Source organism: Theropithecus gelada, chromosome 2, assembly GCF_003255815.1.
Source record: "Theropithecus gelada isolate Dixy chromosome 2, Tgel_1.0, whole genome shotgun sequence".
Taxonomy (NCBI): Eukaryota; Metazoa; Chordata; class Mammalia; order Primates; family Cercopithecidae; genus Theropithecus; species Theropithecus gelada.
In genome coordinates, this window is record NC_037669.1 from 18,558,905 (window position 1) to 18,575,147 (window position 16,243).

The following is a 16,243-nucleotide window of genomic DNA, read 5'->3' on the forward strand; positions in this document are numbered from 1 at the left end:
TCTCAATTTTCTTAAATTTATTGAGAATTGTGTTGTGGCCTATCATATGGTCTATCTTGGAGAATGTTTCATGAGCTGAAGAATAGAATGTATATTCTGCAGTTGTTGGGTGGAATGCTATGTAAATATCTGCAAAGTCCATTTGTTCTAGGGTATATTTTAAGTCCATTGTTTCTTTGTTGACTCTCTGCTTTGATGACCTGTCTAGTGCTGCCAGTAGAGTACTGAAGTCCCCACTATTATTGTTTTGTCATCTATTTCATTTCTTAGGTATAGTAGTAATTGTTTTATAAATTTTGGAGCTCCAGTGTTGGGTGCATAAACATTTAGGATTGTGATATTTTCCTGTTGGACTAGTCCTTTTATCATTATATAATGTCCGTCCTTGTCTTTTTTAACTGTTGTGGCTTTAAAGTCTATTTTGTCTGATAAGAGGATAGCTATTCCTGCTTGGTTTTTGTGCCCATTTGCACGGAATATATTTTTCCACTCCTTTACCTTAAGTTTATGTGAGTACTTATGTGTTAGGTGAATCTCTTGAAGGCATCAGACATTTGATTGGTGAATTCTTATCCATTCTGCCATTCTGTATCTTTTAAATGCAGCATTTAAGCCATTTATGTTTCATGCTATTACTGAGATGTGAGGTACTATTCTATTCAACATGCTAGTTGTTGCCTGAATTCCTTGGGGTTTTTTCCATTGTGTTATTGTTTTATACCCCATGAGATATTTATGCTACAAGGAGGTTCTAATTTGATGTATTTCAAGGTTTTGTGTCAAGATTTAGAACTCCTTTTAGCAGTTCTTGTAGTGCTGGCTTGGAAGTGGCAAATTCCCTCAGCATTCATTTGTCTAAAAAACACAGCATTTTTTTTCCCTTTCCTTATTTATTATTATTATTATTATACTTTAAGTTCGGGAGTACATGTGCAAAATGTGCAGGTGTGTTACATAGATACACACATGCCATGGTGATTTGCTGCATTCATCAACCTGTCATCTACATTAGTTATTTCTCCTAATGCTATCCCTCTCCTAAACCCCCCAAACCCCCGACAGGCCCTGCTGTATGCTGTTTCCCTCCCTGTGTCCATGTGTTCTCATTTTTGAACTCCTACTTATGAGTGAGAACATGTAGTGTTTGGTTTTCTGTTTCTGTGTTAGTTTGCTGAGAATGATGGTTTCCAGCTTCATCTATGTCCTTGCAAAGGACATGAACTCACCTTTTTTATGGCTGCATAGTAGTCCATGGTGTCTATGTGCCACATTTTCTTTATCCAGTCTATCATTGATGGGCATTTGGGTTCATTCCAAGTTTTTGCTATTGTGAATAGTACTGCAATAAGCATATGTGTGCATGTGTCTTTATAGTAGAATAATTTATAATCCTTTTGGTATATTCCCAGTATTAGGATTGCTGGGTCAAATGGCATTTCTGGTTCTAGATCCTCAAGGAATCTAACACTGTCTTCCACAATGGTTGAACTAATTTACACTCCCACCAACAGTGTAAAAGCGTTCCTATTTCTCCACATCCTCTCCAGCACCTGTTGTTTCCTGACTTTTTAATGACCACCATTCTAACTGGCATGAGATGGTATCTCATTGTGGTTTTGATTTGCATTTCTCTAATGACCAGTGATGGTGAACTTTTTTTCATGTTTGTTGGCCACATAAATGTCTTCTTTTGAGAAGTGTCTGTTAATATCCTTTGCCCACTTTTTGATGGGGTTGTTTGTTTTCTTCTTGTAAATTTGTTTAAGTTCCTTGTAGGTTCTGGATATTAGCCCTTTGTCAGATGGATAGATTGCAAAAATGTTCTCCCATTCTGTAGGTTGCCTGTTCATTCTGATGATAGTTTCTTTTGCTGTGCAGAAGCTCTTTAGTTTAATTAGATCTCACTTGTCAATTTGGTGTTTGTTGCCATTGCTTTCGGTGTTTTAGTCATGAAGTCTTTGCCCATGCCTATGTCCTGAATGGCATTGCCTAGGTTTTCTTCTAGGGTTTTCATGGTTTTAGGTCTTATGTTTATGACTTTAATCCATCTTGAGTTAATTTTTGTATAAGGTGTAAGGAAGGGGTCCAGTTTCAGTTTTCTGCATATGGCTAGCCAGTTTTCCCAACACCATCTATTAAATGGGGAATCCTTTCCTCCTTGCTTATTTTTGTCAAGTTTGTCAAAGATCAGATGGTTGTAGATGTGTGGCGTTATTTCTGATGCCTCTATTCTTTTCCATTGGTCTATATAACTGTTTTGGTACCAGTATCATGCTGTTTTGGTTACTGTAGCCTTATAGTATAGTTTGAAGTCAGGTAGTGTGATGCCTCCAGCTTTGTTCTTTTGGCTTAGGATTGTCTTGGCTATACGAGCTCTTTTTTGGTTCCATATGAAATTTAAATTAGCTTTTTTCTAATTCTGTGAACAGTCATTGGTAGCTAGATGTGGATAGCACTAAATCTAGAAATTACTTTGGGCAGTATAGCCATTTTCACGATATTGATTCTTCCTATGCATGAGCATGGCATGTTTTTCCATTTGTTTGTGACCTCTCTTACTTCCTTGAGTGGTGGTTTGTAGTTCTCCTGGAAGAGGTCCTTTACATCCCTTCTAAGTTGTACTCCTAGGTATTTTATTCTTTTTGTAGCCATTGTGAATGAGAGTTCACTCATGATTTGGCTCTCTTTTTGTCTATTATTGGTGTATAGAAATGCTTGTGATTTTTGCACATTGATTTTGTATCCTGAGACTTTGCTGAAGTTGCATGTCAGCTTAAGGAGATTTTGGGTTGAGATGATGGGGTTTTCTAAATATACAATCATGTCATCTGAAAACAGAGACAATTTGACTTCCTCTCTTCCTATTCAAATACTCTTTATTTCTTTCTCTTGCCTGATTGCCCTGGCCAGAACTTCCAATACTATGTTGAAAAGGAGTGGTGAGAGAGGGCATCCTTGTCTTGTGCTGGTTTTCAAAGGGAATGCTTCCAGCTTTTGCCCATTCAGTATGATATTGGCTGCAGGTTTGTCATAAATAGCTCTTATTATTTTGAGATACGTTCCATCAATACCTAATTTATAGAGAGCTTTTAGCATGAATAGGTGTTGAATTTGATCAAAGGCCTTTTCTACATCTATTGAGATAATCATGTGGTTTTTGCCATTGGTTCTCTTTATGTGATGGTTTACATTTATTGATATGCATATGTTGAACCTGTCTTGCATCCCAGGGATGAAGCCAACTTGATCCTGGTGGATAAGCTTTTTGATGTGCTGCTGGATTTGGTTTGGCAGTATTTTATTGAGGATTTTTGCATCGATGTTCATTAGGGACATTGGCCTGAAATTTTATTTTATTTTTTCTGTTGTGTCTCTGCCAGGTTTTGGTATCAGGAGGATGCTGGCCTCATAAAATGAATTAGGGAGGAGTTCCTCTTTTTCTATTGTTTGGAATAGTTTCAGAAGGAATAGTACTAGGTCCTCTTTGTACCTCTGGTAGAATTAGGCTGTGAATCCTGGGCTTCTTTTGATTGGTAGGCTATTAATTACTGCCTCAATTTCAGAACTTGTTATTGGTCTATTCAGGGATACAACTTCTTGCTGGTTTAGTCTTGGGAGGGCATATGTGTCTAGGAATTTATCCATTTCTTCTAGATTTTCTAGTTTATTTGCATAGAGGTGTTTTTAGTATCCTCTGATGGTAGTTTTTATTTCTGTGGGATCAGTAGTGATATTCCCCTTTATCATTTTTTTATTGTGTCTATTTGATTCTTCTCTATTTCTTCTTTATTAGTCTGGCTGGATCTTTTCAAAAAACCAGCTCTTGGATTCATTCATTTTTTTAACAGTTTTTCGTGTCTCTATCTCCTTCAGTTCTCCTCTGATCTTAGTTATTGCTTGTCTACTGCTAGCTTTTGAATTTGTTTGCTCTTGCTTCTCTAGCTATTTTAATTGTAATGTTAGGGTATCAATTTTAGATCTTTTCTGTTTTCTCCTGTGGGCATTTAGTGCTATAAATTTCCCTCTAAACACTGCTTTAGCTGTGTCTCAGAGATTCTGGTATGTTGTGTCTTTGTTCTCATTGGTTTCAAAGAACTATTTGTTTCTGCCTTAATTTCGTTATTGACCCAGTAGTCATTCAGGGGCAGGTTGTTCAGTTTCCATTTAGTTGTGTGGTTTTGAGTGAGTGATTTCCATTCTTTTGCATTTGCTAAGGAGTGTTTTACTTCCAATTATGTGGTCGATTTTAGAATAAGTGCTATGTGGTGCTGAGAAGAATGTATATTCTCTTGATTTGGGGTGGAAAATTCTATAGCTGTCTATTAGGTCTGCTTGGTCCAGAGCCGAGTTCAAGTCTTGAATATCCTTGTTAATTTTCAAGACAGTATCTTTCCTTCACTTATGAAGATTAGTTTTGCTGGATATAAAATTCTTGGCTGATAATTGTTTTGTTTAAGGAGGTTAAAGATAGGACTCCCATCCCTTCTAGCATGTAGGATTTCTGCTGACAAATCTGCTGTTTATCTGATAGGTTTTCCTGTATAGGTTACCTGATGCTTTTGCCTCATAGCTCTCTTGAGTACCTAGGTGATGAAATGTTTTTGTGATGAACTTCCAGGGTGTTCTTTTAGGTTCTTGTATTTGAATGTCTAGATCTCTAGCAAGGCCAGGGAAACTTTTCTTGATAATTCCCTCAAATAAGTTTTCCAAACTTCTGTATTTCTCTTCTTCCTCAGGAACAGCAATTATTCTTAGGCTCCATCGCTTAACATAATCACAAACTTCTTGGGGGCTTTGGTCATTTTTCATTTATTATTTTTTTCTTTTTTCAGATTCAAAGCCTTGTTCAAAGACAATTCAAAAGCTTTGTCTTCAAGCTCTGAAGTTCTCTCTTTGACTTGTTTAATTCTATTTTTGAAAGTTTCCAGTGTATTTTGCATTTCTCTAAGTGTGTCTTTCATTTCTATAAGTTGTGATTGTTTTTTATTTATGTTACTTATATCTCTGGAGATTTTTCATCCATATTCTGTATTATTTTTTAATTTCTTTAAGTTGGTTTTCACCTTATTCTGGCACCTCCTTAAATAGCTTAATAATTGACCTTCTGAATTCTTTTTCTGGCAATTCAGAGATTTTTTCTGGGTTTGGATCCATTGCTCGTGAGCTAGTGTGATCTTCCGGGGGTGTTAAAGAATCTTGCTTTGTCGTATTACCAGAATTATTTTTTCTGGTTTCTTCTCATTTGAGTAGACTATATCTATCAAATAAAAGATATGGGGTTCTAGAGCTGCTATTCAGATTATTTTGTCCCACAGGTTGATCCCTTGATGTGGTGCTCTCCCCCTTCCCTTAGGGATGGGGCTTCCTGAGATTCAGACTGCAGTGGATGTCATTGTTCTTCTGGGTCTAGCTACCCAGCAGCGCTACTGAGCTTTGGGCCAGTACTGAAGAGAGTCTGCAAGGAGTCCTGTCATGCAATCCATCTTTAAGTCTGTCAGCTGTGGATACCAGCACCTGCTCCTGTGGTGGTAGCAGGGGACTGAAGTAGACTCTTTGAGGGTCCATAGTTGTAGTTTTTAGTGTGCTGATTTTCTTGAATGTTGGTTGTGCTAGCAGTGAAGTTGTCACCTGGACAGACACAGCACCTATGGTTAGCCAGTATGTTTCAGTGGTGGAATTAGCTGTTGTTTTCTCCTTTCTTGGAGCAGGGTTTTTCTTTTATGAGTTGCTATAATGGCTTGAGTTTGTTGGCCTCCAGCCAGGAGACTTTCAAGACAGCATCAGCTACAGTAGTATAGGGGAGATACAAGCTTGCTGTGGTGTCACTTGGAAAAGTATTTGGATTTCTCAAGCGATGGGCGGGGCCATAGAGCTCTCGAATGATTGTATCTTTTTTCTTTGGCTATCAGAGTGGGTAGAGAAAGACCATCAGGTCGGGGCAGGGTTAGGGGAGTCTGAGCTCAGACTGTCCCTGGGTGGGGCTTGCTGCAGCTGCTGTGGGTGATGGAGGTGTGGTTCTCAGGCCAATGGAGCTATGTTCCCAGGGGCATAATGGCTGCCTCTGTTGCATCATATGGGTTCCCTGGAAAGTGGGGGAGAGCTGGCAATGACAAGCCTCGCTGGTCTCCTATGCAGCCAGCAAGGCCAGTCTCAATCCCACCATGCCCCACCAATAGTACCTAGTTTATATCCAGGCAGCCAATGAGCAGTGCTGCGATCTTGCCTCAGGCTACATGCTTTCTAGCTGAGAAAGCAAACAGGGCTTTCAGGTCCCACCCCTCCTTGCCTATCACAGCTTCTGTGCTGCTGTCTGCACTTCCCATTCCCTCCACCCCAGATTCTGCCCAGGAAAATTAGCACTTGGTCAAAATTATTACAAAGTTCAGCTGAAAGCTTTCTTCTACCTGTGGTCCTTCCCCAATTCCACTGGCAGCCCTACCCAATGACTTCTGTGAGAAAACGTCAGAAATGGCTTCCCTGGGAACCAGGAATACCTACAGGGCTTTTTCTATACTTCTTCTACTTTTATATTTTGCTCAGCTCTCTAAATTCTCTTCAGCTCTAGGTAAGGTTAAATCCTTCTTCCATGATCTGGGTTTTCAGGTGCCCCAGTGAGGATGTGAGGATGTGTGTTAGGAGGTGAACTTTCCCCACTCACACTTTGGGCACTCACAGTTTCTCAGCTGTTTCACAAAGTGTGCATCAGCAAGCCACTTCTTTCAAAAGGTCTGTGGGCTCTTTCAGTTTTCCTCGTATGCCTGTGCTAGTTCTTGGAGTTCTTGGACTCACTATGTGAGTCTCCACATGCTGTTCTGTTCATCCGAGAGGGAGCTGCAGGTTAGTCCCGCCTCCTGTCTGCCATTTTTTCAAAAAACAAAAACTAATTTGTAGAAATTGTTAATGTTGCTAACACTTTCTTTTTACATTTTAATTATTGACGTATTACCTAAATCCTAATATGCCATTTCCTGTCATCCAGGATGAATTGTCAACTGTCTGAGTATCCAAGGTTTGGTGGACTAGAGAATATTTATTTTATACATTCATCTCTGGGGACACCATTTTTCTGCCTTCTACAGATCATGCCCCTTCAGATCATATTAGTCTCCAATTCCTACACATTTCCAGCTCAGGAAAAGTGCTCTAAAGTTGGCACTGCTAATTTGCACAAGTCTGCTTTATCAGCAAGTCTATTTCAACACATAATTTTATTTTATTTTTTATTTATTTATTTTGAAACAGAGTCTCACTCTGTTGCCCAGGCTGGAGTGCAATGGTGTGATCTTGGCTCACTGCAACCTCTGCCTCCTGGGTTCAAATTATCCTGCCTCAGCCTCCCAAGTAGCTGGGATTACAGGTGCCTGCCACCACACCAAACTAGTTTTTGTATTTTTAGGAGAGACAGGGTTTCACCATTTTGGTCAAGCCATTCTCAAACTCCTGACTTCAAGTGATCTGCCTGCCTTGGCCTCCCAAAGTGTTGGCATTACAGGCGTGAGCCAACGTGCCCAGCTAACACATAATTTTAAATGTTGGGTCATAAGTGATGCTGATTAAACATTTGAGAAGTAGAATGTAATAGCTATAGCCCATTCAACTCTAGAGTCATACTAACTGTTGAAATATTATATTTTCGTTTAATGTAACTCTCTGATTATAATTATAATATATTAAGATGGGACTCTATTAAGATTATGTACAGGAGAAGAAAAAAGTTATATGCAATACTAGGAAATTATTTCTATATCAGAGCAAATAAAAGACCTTATTTTACCTTCTGATGTGTCAGTCTTGTATGTCTTTCAAAGATTTAAAACTGATATTATGATGAATTATTTCTATCAATTTGAAATCTCATAAATGTGTTATTTAAATAAAATTAAAAATAATAAAATTTTAACTATTTGAAAATATAATTTTCTACTTCTTTTTCAAAGGGGATAGCCTTGCTGGTGGGCTGGACTTATTCCTTTCTTCAAAAGATAACGCATTAAATTATAGCAAGAAAAAATGTATGCAGTGATACAAAAACAACAAAAATATACAATAAATTAACTACCTGTATTCAAAAGATATCTCACATGCATATACATAATGCATGTATTCATAACTTTGTTCCATTTTCTGTAGCTCTTGAGTCACAAGTAGAAAAGGTTATATTTTCCTACAAACATTTATATTGTCCTGATACTATCAAAATGTATTCATCCTCCTTGGGCCTTGGTAGTTAATGAATAACCCACTTTCAAAACTTCAGAAAACTGAATTTTAAAGATAATTTTTAAAATAATTGTAAAAACTTTAAGAGTCTATAATGACAATTTGTTTATTAATTTTTCTTAAAGAAACATTTACTAATTATTCATTCTATTAAACATTAAACATACAGCCTGCAACTTATACCTGAGTCTTTCCATGTTGGCTCTGCCTAACCAAGGACTTTGTAGTTTCCTAGGCAGTAGCAAAGATCAGTCATTTTTATTTCTTCAAAATTTATCTTAGGCTAAGCTTCTGGTTTCTGCTGCTCTTTTGCTGTCTATACTTCTTACAGTGCTAAGTTGGATAAGTTCAGAGTATTATATGGTACAAATATTTTTCCACATGGCGTATTCTCACCTTCCCTGGAAATAACATAAAAATGGCAACTCCAGTTTTCACCTAAGACTGATGTAAAGCATCACCCCTTTCTTATTATGCTATCTGACTATTTCCCTGTTTACTGTTTTTCCATTAATCAATTCAGAAGACTTTTTCTTTCATTTTTATTTTTTCCATATGTGCAAGATCTATCCCTTTATTCAGCCAACCCACTTCTGAGGTTTGCAACATGTGAAGCATTAAGGTAGTGGTGCTGAGTTAAAACAAAAATTAAATAAGACCTAGTGTCAACTTGAAAGAGTAAAACTTGTACTTAAGAAGCTGAAATGTTTTAGACTAACCCATATGAAACCTTTTTGTTAACCAAAAATAAAAAAAATGGTATAATACTGGCACCTTAATGGCACGTCAAAATATATTTTTTCACAAATAATTCCAATATGAGGCATGATCATCAAACTTTTCTTAAACCTAGAATCTCATTAAAATATCTTTGAGATATTCCATAAGCAGATTGGCCCTCAGCCCTTGCTGACAGATTCAGCAGATCCTTCATGCAGACTTTGAGTTCTGCCTCACATCTCTCTCTAGAGGGGCCTCAATCAAGTAGGGGCCATACCACAAATGAAAAATATATTCTCCTTCTCATGCCAAATCCATCTCTTTCAAAACTAATTGTCAGTGATTGGATTTCAAGAGCAATAAGATGTTAGATAGAGTTTAGTGTGTAGATGTTTAATAGGGAATGCCCTTGGAGTCAATTCTTATGGAAAGGATGAAAAAAAAAAGGGATTTGGTAGCAAGCGAAATTCAATACAATAGACACTTGACAGCCTGAATCAATCCCACAGGAGTCCTGGACATAGAAGGGCTTCACAGATCTCATGGGAAAACAAGCAAACTTTTTTTTAAAAAAAGGAAGGAAAGAAAAATACTTTGAGGAAAAGAGACAAATCAGACAACAAAATAAAATTTCCAAAAGTAATCACATCACAAACAAATTAAAATTTACAGCATTCAAAATACAAGAATAGAAGCTATATAAAAGTGAAACTTAATATTAAAAATTTTGAAATTTTAAATTATAAAGGCAAATTTTTTTTAACAATTAAGAATTAGAAGACAAAGCTTGGAGATAGACCAAAATGGTGAAATAAGACTTTCCATTGTTTGTCTCCTAGCAAAAACATCTATTAGAACAACTATCCATGCATGAAAATACCTTCACAAGAACTAAGGAAACTAGATTGAAAGTTACAGAACATGGGCATAAAACAGAAATAAGACAGACTAAAGAGGATAAAAAGGACAATTTCATATGACTCATGTCACGCCCTCCCAACACATACGTATGCCTGCATAGCACAGCTGTGAGAGAGGTAGACTCTGTTTGGGGAAAGGAGACTGAAATAATCACCCAAATTTATCATGGACCCAAGTGCCTGGCCATCCCCTATGACCTGAGATTCCTACACAGCACACAGGAACTTAGCCTCCAGGCTGGCCTCATTTACTTATTGCCTCTCATTCCAAGGCCTCAGACCTACCCCAGAACCAGGCCAGCCCTTGCAGACCCAGAGGAGACAAGCACCCACAGTCAACAAATTCAGGCTCATCCCTGTGACATGCCCCCATTTGTAGTCCCACACTTCAAGCTGACATCCATGTCAGGCTGGACCTTGCAACCTCAAGCTCCAGGTAAGTATGCAGGGACCCAGGTATTAGGCCAACCTTGCAGCCCTAGACTCAGTCCCACCACATCAAAAGGCCAGCTCCTGCAGCCCCAGGCTTCAAGCAGACCCCTGTGACAGACCTGTTTGCAAAACTCATGACTCCAGCCCAGCCTCCTACAAACCCAGGTTCCATGCCCAACCCAGTTCCAGGATAACACCTGCAGCTCCATGGACCAAGTTGGCATCCAGAGCCCTAGGACACAGAATAACGCAACATCTGGGCAAAACCCTGTAGCCCAACTATGTAGGCAATTCCCTCATGGATCCAAGATCCTGACTGATCCCAGTGAACACTAGCTCCAGGCCAACCTGCCAAGAACTCCAACAGTAAGTCACCCACCCATGAACTCCACCAAATGGCCTAACAAGAATCTCTAGACTGGTTGACTTCTGAAGGGCATCTCCTGCTAAAGCCAGTCTGTGAATACTGAAATAGGTGCCAGCTTCTTCAAATGTACAGACACTAATACATAGCCACAAGGAACCTGAACAATCAGGGAAATGAGACACCAACCAAGGAACAAAATAAAGCACCAATAACAGGACCCTAAAGAAATGGATACTTATGAACTGCCTAAAAAGAATGAAAATAATAATCTCAAAGAAGCTTAGTAAGATGCAAGAGAACACAGATAAACAAATAAATGTAATAATGAAATCAATAAATAAAATTAAAAACTTAAAGAAATAGAAACCATTAAAAAGAACCAAATAGGAATTCTGGAGCTTTAGATGACTTCATGAAAAATTCCGTAAAGAGTTCAACAGCAGACTCAATAAAGTAAAACATGAATTAGTGAGCTTGAAGAAAACTCACTGGAGATCAGCCAGTCAGAGAAACAGAGGGCAAAAAGAATGAAAAAGAAGGAATAAAGTCTATAAAAATTATGGGACATCATTAAGTGAATGAATATATACATTGTGGAAGATTCAGAAGTGTCAGCAAAATAGAATGAGACAGAAAGCTTATTTAGAAAAATAATGATGAAAAAATTCTCAAATCTGAAGAAGGGAATAAACATCCAAATCCATGAATCCCAAAGAACCCTAAATACATTAAGTATATGGAAATCTGCACTAAGACACATTATATTAAAATGCTCAAAAAATCAAAGACAAACCTAAAATTTTGATGGCAGCAAGAGAAAAGCAATTTGTTATGTGCAAAAGAAGCCCAGTTAGACTAACAGTAGATTTATCATCGGTATTATTTCAGGCCAGAAGAGAGTGAGTGATACATTGAAAGTGCTGAAAGGATAAAACCACCAACAAAGAATACTATACTCAGCAAGATGTCCTTCAGACATAAAGAGGAGATAATAACTTTTTCAGACAAAAAAAAAAAAAGCCTAAGTGCTACAAGGAGTTTTTCAAGTTGAAACAAATGAATGCTACCTAACAACATGAAAATATATGAACATGTAAAGCTCACTGTGAAGGTAAGAATATAATCAAATCCGGAATACTCTCATTCTGTAAAGGTGATACACAAATCACATTTAACTCTAGTATGAAGTTAAAAGATAAAAGGATAAATATAACTATAGCTACTATAATTTAGGTTTGGATACATGAAATATAAAATAATTAAATTGTAACATTAACAACGTAAATTGTGAGGGGAGTAGTAAATACAATATATAGTTTTCGTATGCAGTCAAAGCTAAGTTGTGATCAGCTTAAACTCATCAGATATAAGATATTTTATGTACACCTCATGGTAAGTGCAGACACACACACCCACAACAACAACAACAACTGCAGCCCTGCAGCAGATACACAAAAGATAAAGAGAAGAAATTAAAGCATACCACTACAAAAAAATCATTAAATTACAAAGGAAGATGATATAATTAGAAGGCAACTAAAAAATTGTAGTAGTAAGTCCTTACCTATCAATAAGTACTTAATTATTGACCTTAAAGAGAGCAAGAATGGCTATACTTCTATCAGACAAATTAGACTTTAAGTCAAAAACTGATATAAAACACAAAGAAGGTCATTATATAATGATAAAGAAGCTACTTCAACAAAATGATGTAACAATTAGAAATATGTATACACCAATCTTGACACACTTAAATATACATAATGCAAATCTAACAGAACTGAATGAAGAAATAGATAGCAATATAATAATAGTGAGGGACTTCAATACCCCACTTTCAACAATGGACAGATAATTAACACAAAAAATCAATAAAGAAACAGTAGACATTAACAACACTATAGACTACAGGAACCTGGCAGACATGTACAGAATATTTCAACCAACAGCAGCAGTATACTTGAGCGGTATTATTTTTCTTCAAGTGCACATGAAACATTTTCCAAGATAGATTATATGTTAGGCCACCAAACAAGTCTTTAAAAATTCAAGAAGATTGAAATAATATCAAGAGTCTTTTCCAACAACAATGGTATGCATCCAGAAAACAATAACAGGAAGAAAATTGGAAAATCCACACAAACAAGTAGAAATTAAATTACACACTCCTAAGCATCCAATAGGACAAAGAGAAAATCAAAAGAGAAATAAAAACATATCTGGAGACAAATGAAAATGGAAACTACTGCCTAAACATATTGGATGCAGCAAAAGCAGTTCTAAGAGAGAAGTTCATAGCAATAAATGCTAATATTAACAAAGAAGAAAGATCTCAAATAAAAATCATAAGTTTACATCTCAAGGAACTAGAACAAAATAACAGATATCAGATCATCAATAAATAAAACAAAAAACTAGGAAAATAATATTATATATTAATGAAACTGAGTTGTTTTGAAAAGATAAATCAAGAAACCTTTAGCTAGACTAAGAAAAATAAAAAGACGACTCACAAAACTAAAATTATAAAGAGGAGACATTACAACTGGTATCATGAAAATACAAAGCATCAAAAGAGACTGTTATAAATGATTATACATATATAAACCAATTGGTTAACCTAGAAGAAATGGATATATAATTCTTAGTAGCATACCACTTACCAAGCCTGAATCATAAAGAAATAATCTCAACAGATAAATAACAAGTAAAAAGATTGAATCAGTAATCAAAAAACTTACAAAGAAAAGAAGTCCACAAATTGATAGCTTCATTGGTGAGTTCTAGGAAAAAATTTAAAGAACGATTAATGCTAATTTTTTTCAAACTCTTCAAAACAATTAAAGAGAGGGAAATATTCCAAACATGGCTTATGAGCCCAGCATTATACTAGTAAAAGCAAGATTGAGACATTATAGGGAGAGAAAATTACAAGGCTACTCTCCCAGATGAACACAGACACAAAAGTCCTCCACAAAATACTAGCAAACTGAACACCACAACACATCGAAAGGGTCACACACCATGATTAAGTGTGATTTTCCCCTGGGAGGTGAGGATGATTGACATACTAATCAACAAATATGATATACCACATTAACAGAATGACAGAGTTAAAAAAAAATCATCTCAATATATGCAGAAAAGCATTTGACAAAATTCAACATACTTTCATATTATAAAAACTCTCAACAGATTAGGTATAGATGAAATGTACCTAAAAATAATAATAGCCACATAGAACAAACCCAGAGGTAACATCATACTCAACATGAAAAACTAAAAGCTTTTTCTGAACGATAAAAAACAAGACAAGAATGTCCATCCTCACTACCTGCATGCAAAATAGAACTGGAAGTCCTAGCCAGAGATATCAGGCAAGAAAACCAATAAAATGTATTTATACTGGAAAGGAAGAAGTAAAATTTTCTGTATTTGAAGGTGACATAGTCTTAAGTATTGAAAACCTTAATGACTCCACCAAAAAACTGTTAGAACTAATAATTTATTCCATAAGTTTACAGGATACAAAATCAACATACAAAAATTACTATTTCTGTATAATAATGACAACAAAGTATCTGAAAAAGAAACCAAGAAAATAATCTCATTCAAAATAACATTAAACAAAAATAGAATACTTAAGAATAACTTTAACCAATGAGGCAAAAAATCTGTAACTGAAAGCTATTAAACATTGATAAAAGAAATTGAAGACACAAATAAAACAAAATGCATCCCATGTTTGTGTACTGGAAGAATTAATATTGTGAAAATGTCCATACAAGTCAAAGCTATCTGCAGATTCAATGAAATATTAAAATTTTAATAACATTTTTCACAGAAATAGAAAGCATTGTTAAATTACAATGGAACCAGAAAAAATTTCAAATGACAAAAGCAGTCTAAAGCAAAAAAAATCAAAACTGGCCCCATTTTAAAATTTACTACAAATCAAAACAGCATAGTACTGACATTCCATACATAAACCAGTAGAATAGCATAGAAAGCCCAGAAATAAATCCATGCATTTAAGGTCAATTGCTTTTTAATGAAATTGCAAAGAACATACAATGCAGAAAGGACAGTCTTCTCTATTAAATGTGTTGGGAAACGTAAATACCCACATGAAGAAAAATAAAGGTAAACCATTATTTCACACTTTATTCAAAAAACAACTCAAAATGTAATTACTTAAATGTAGAACGTGAAACCATAAAGTTATTAGGAGAAAATATAGGAAAAAGTTCTTGACATTGGTCTAGATTATAATTTTTTGGATATAACCTTTAACTCACAGGCAACAAAAGCAAGAATAGACAGATGGGACTACATTAAACTAAAATGCTGCTGCACAGCAAAGGAAGCATTCATACAATTAAGAGACAACCCACAAAATGGGAGAAAATATTAGCAAACCACACATCTGATAAGGGATTAATATCCAAAATACATAAGGAACCTAAATAACTCAATAGTAAGAAAACAGCGTGATTTTACAAGTGAACAAAGGACCTGAATAGACATTTCTCGAAGGAATGAATAATGGATATATAAACAATTGCTCAACATCACTATCATCAGATCCATGCAAATTAAAACCAAAAGACAGGACCTTCCATCTATCGGAATGACTATCATCGAAGAGACAGAAGATAGCAAGTGTTGGTGAGGATATGGAGAAAATGGAATCCTTGCACACTGTTAATGGTAATTAAAATTAATACAGCCATTGTGAAAAACATAGAGGCAAATCTAAACAATTAAAAATAGAACTTCCATATTAACCAGCAATCTCATTACTGGGTATATATTCAAAGGAAATGAAATCAAGATGTCAAAAAAGTCTACACTCCTATGATCATGTAGCATTATCTATAATAGCCAAGATATGGAATCAACCTGTGTTCATCAACAAATTAATTAATAAGGAAAACATCATAAATATACCCAGTGGAATACTATTGTGCTTAAAACAGAAGAAAATTCTGTCATTTGCAACAACATGGACCAACCTGGAGGACATTAGGTTACGGGAAAAATTCAGACACAGAAAGACCAGTACCATATGATCTGATTATATGTGGAATCTAAAATAGTCATAGAGCAGAGTACAGCAGAGGGTTATGAATGGTTGGATAGTGAAGTGGGTAGATATTGATCAAATGATTCAAACTTTTAGTTAGACTGAAGGAATTAGTTCAGGAGATTTGTTGTACAATATGGTGATTATAGTTAAAACAATGTATTGATCTCTTGAAAATATTTGAGTATAAATTTTAAAAGTTATCACCCATACAAAAATAATAAGTGTATAGGCAATACATGTTAATGAGCCTGATTTAGCCATTCCACAATATATACATATATTAACCCATCATGTTGTACGCCATAAACATATGCAATTTTTATGAGCCAATTAAAAATAAATTTTAAAAAATGCAGTAAGGCCAGAGCTCCTGAAATAAAATACTATCACTAACCAAAGAAAAAAAATATAGAGAATGTGTTAACTTCCAACCTCTGCTCACAACAAGCAATCTCCCCTCCAAGGCAACCAATCCTGGCTCAATTGACAATTCCT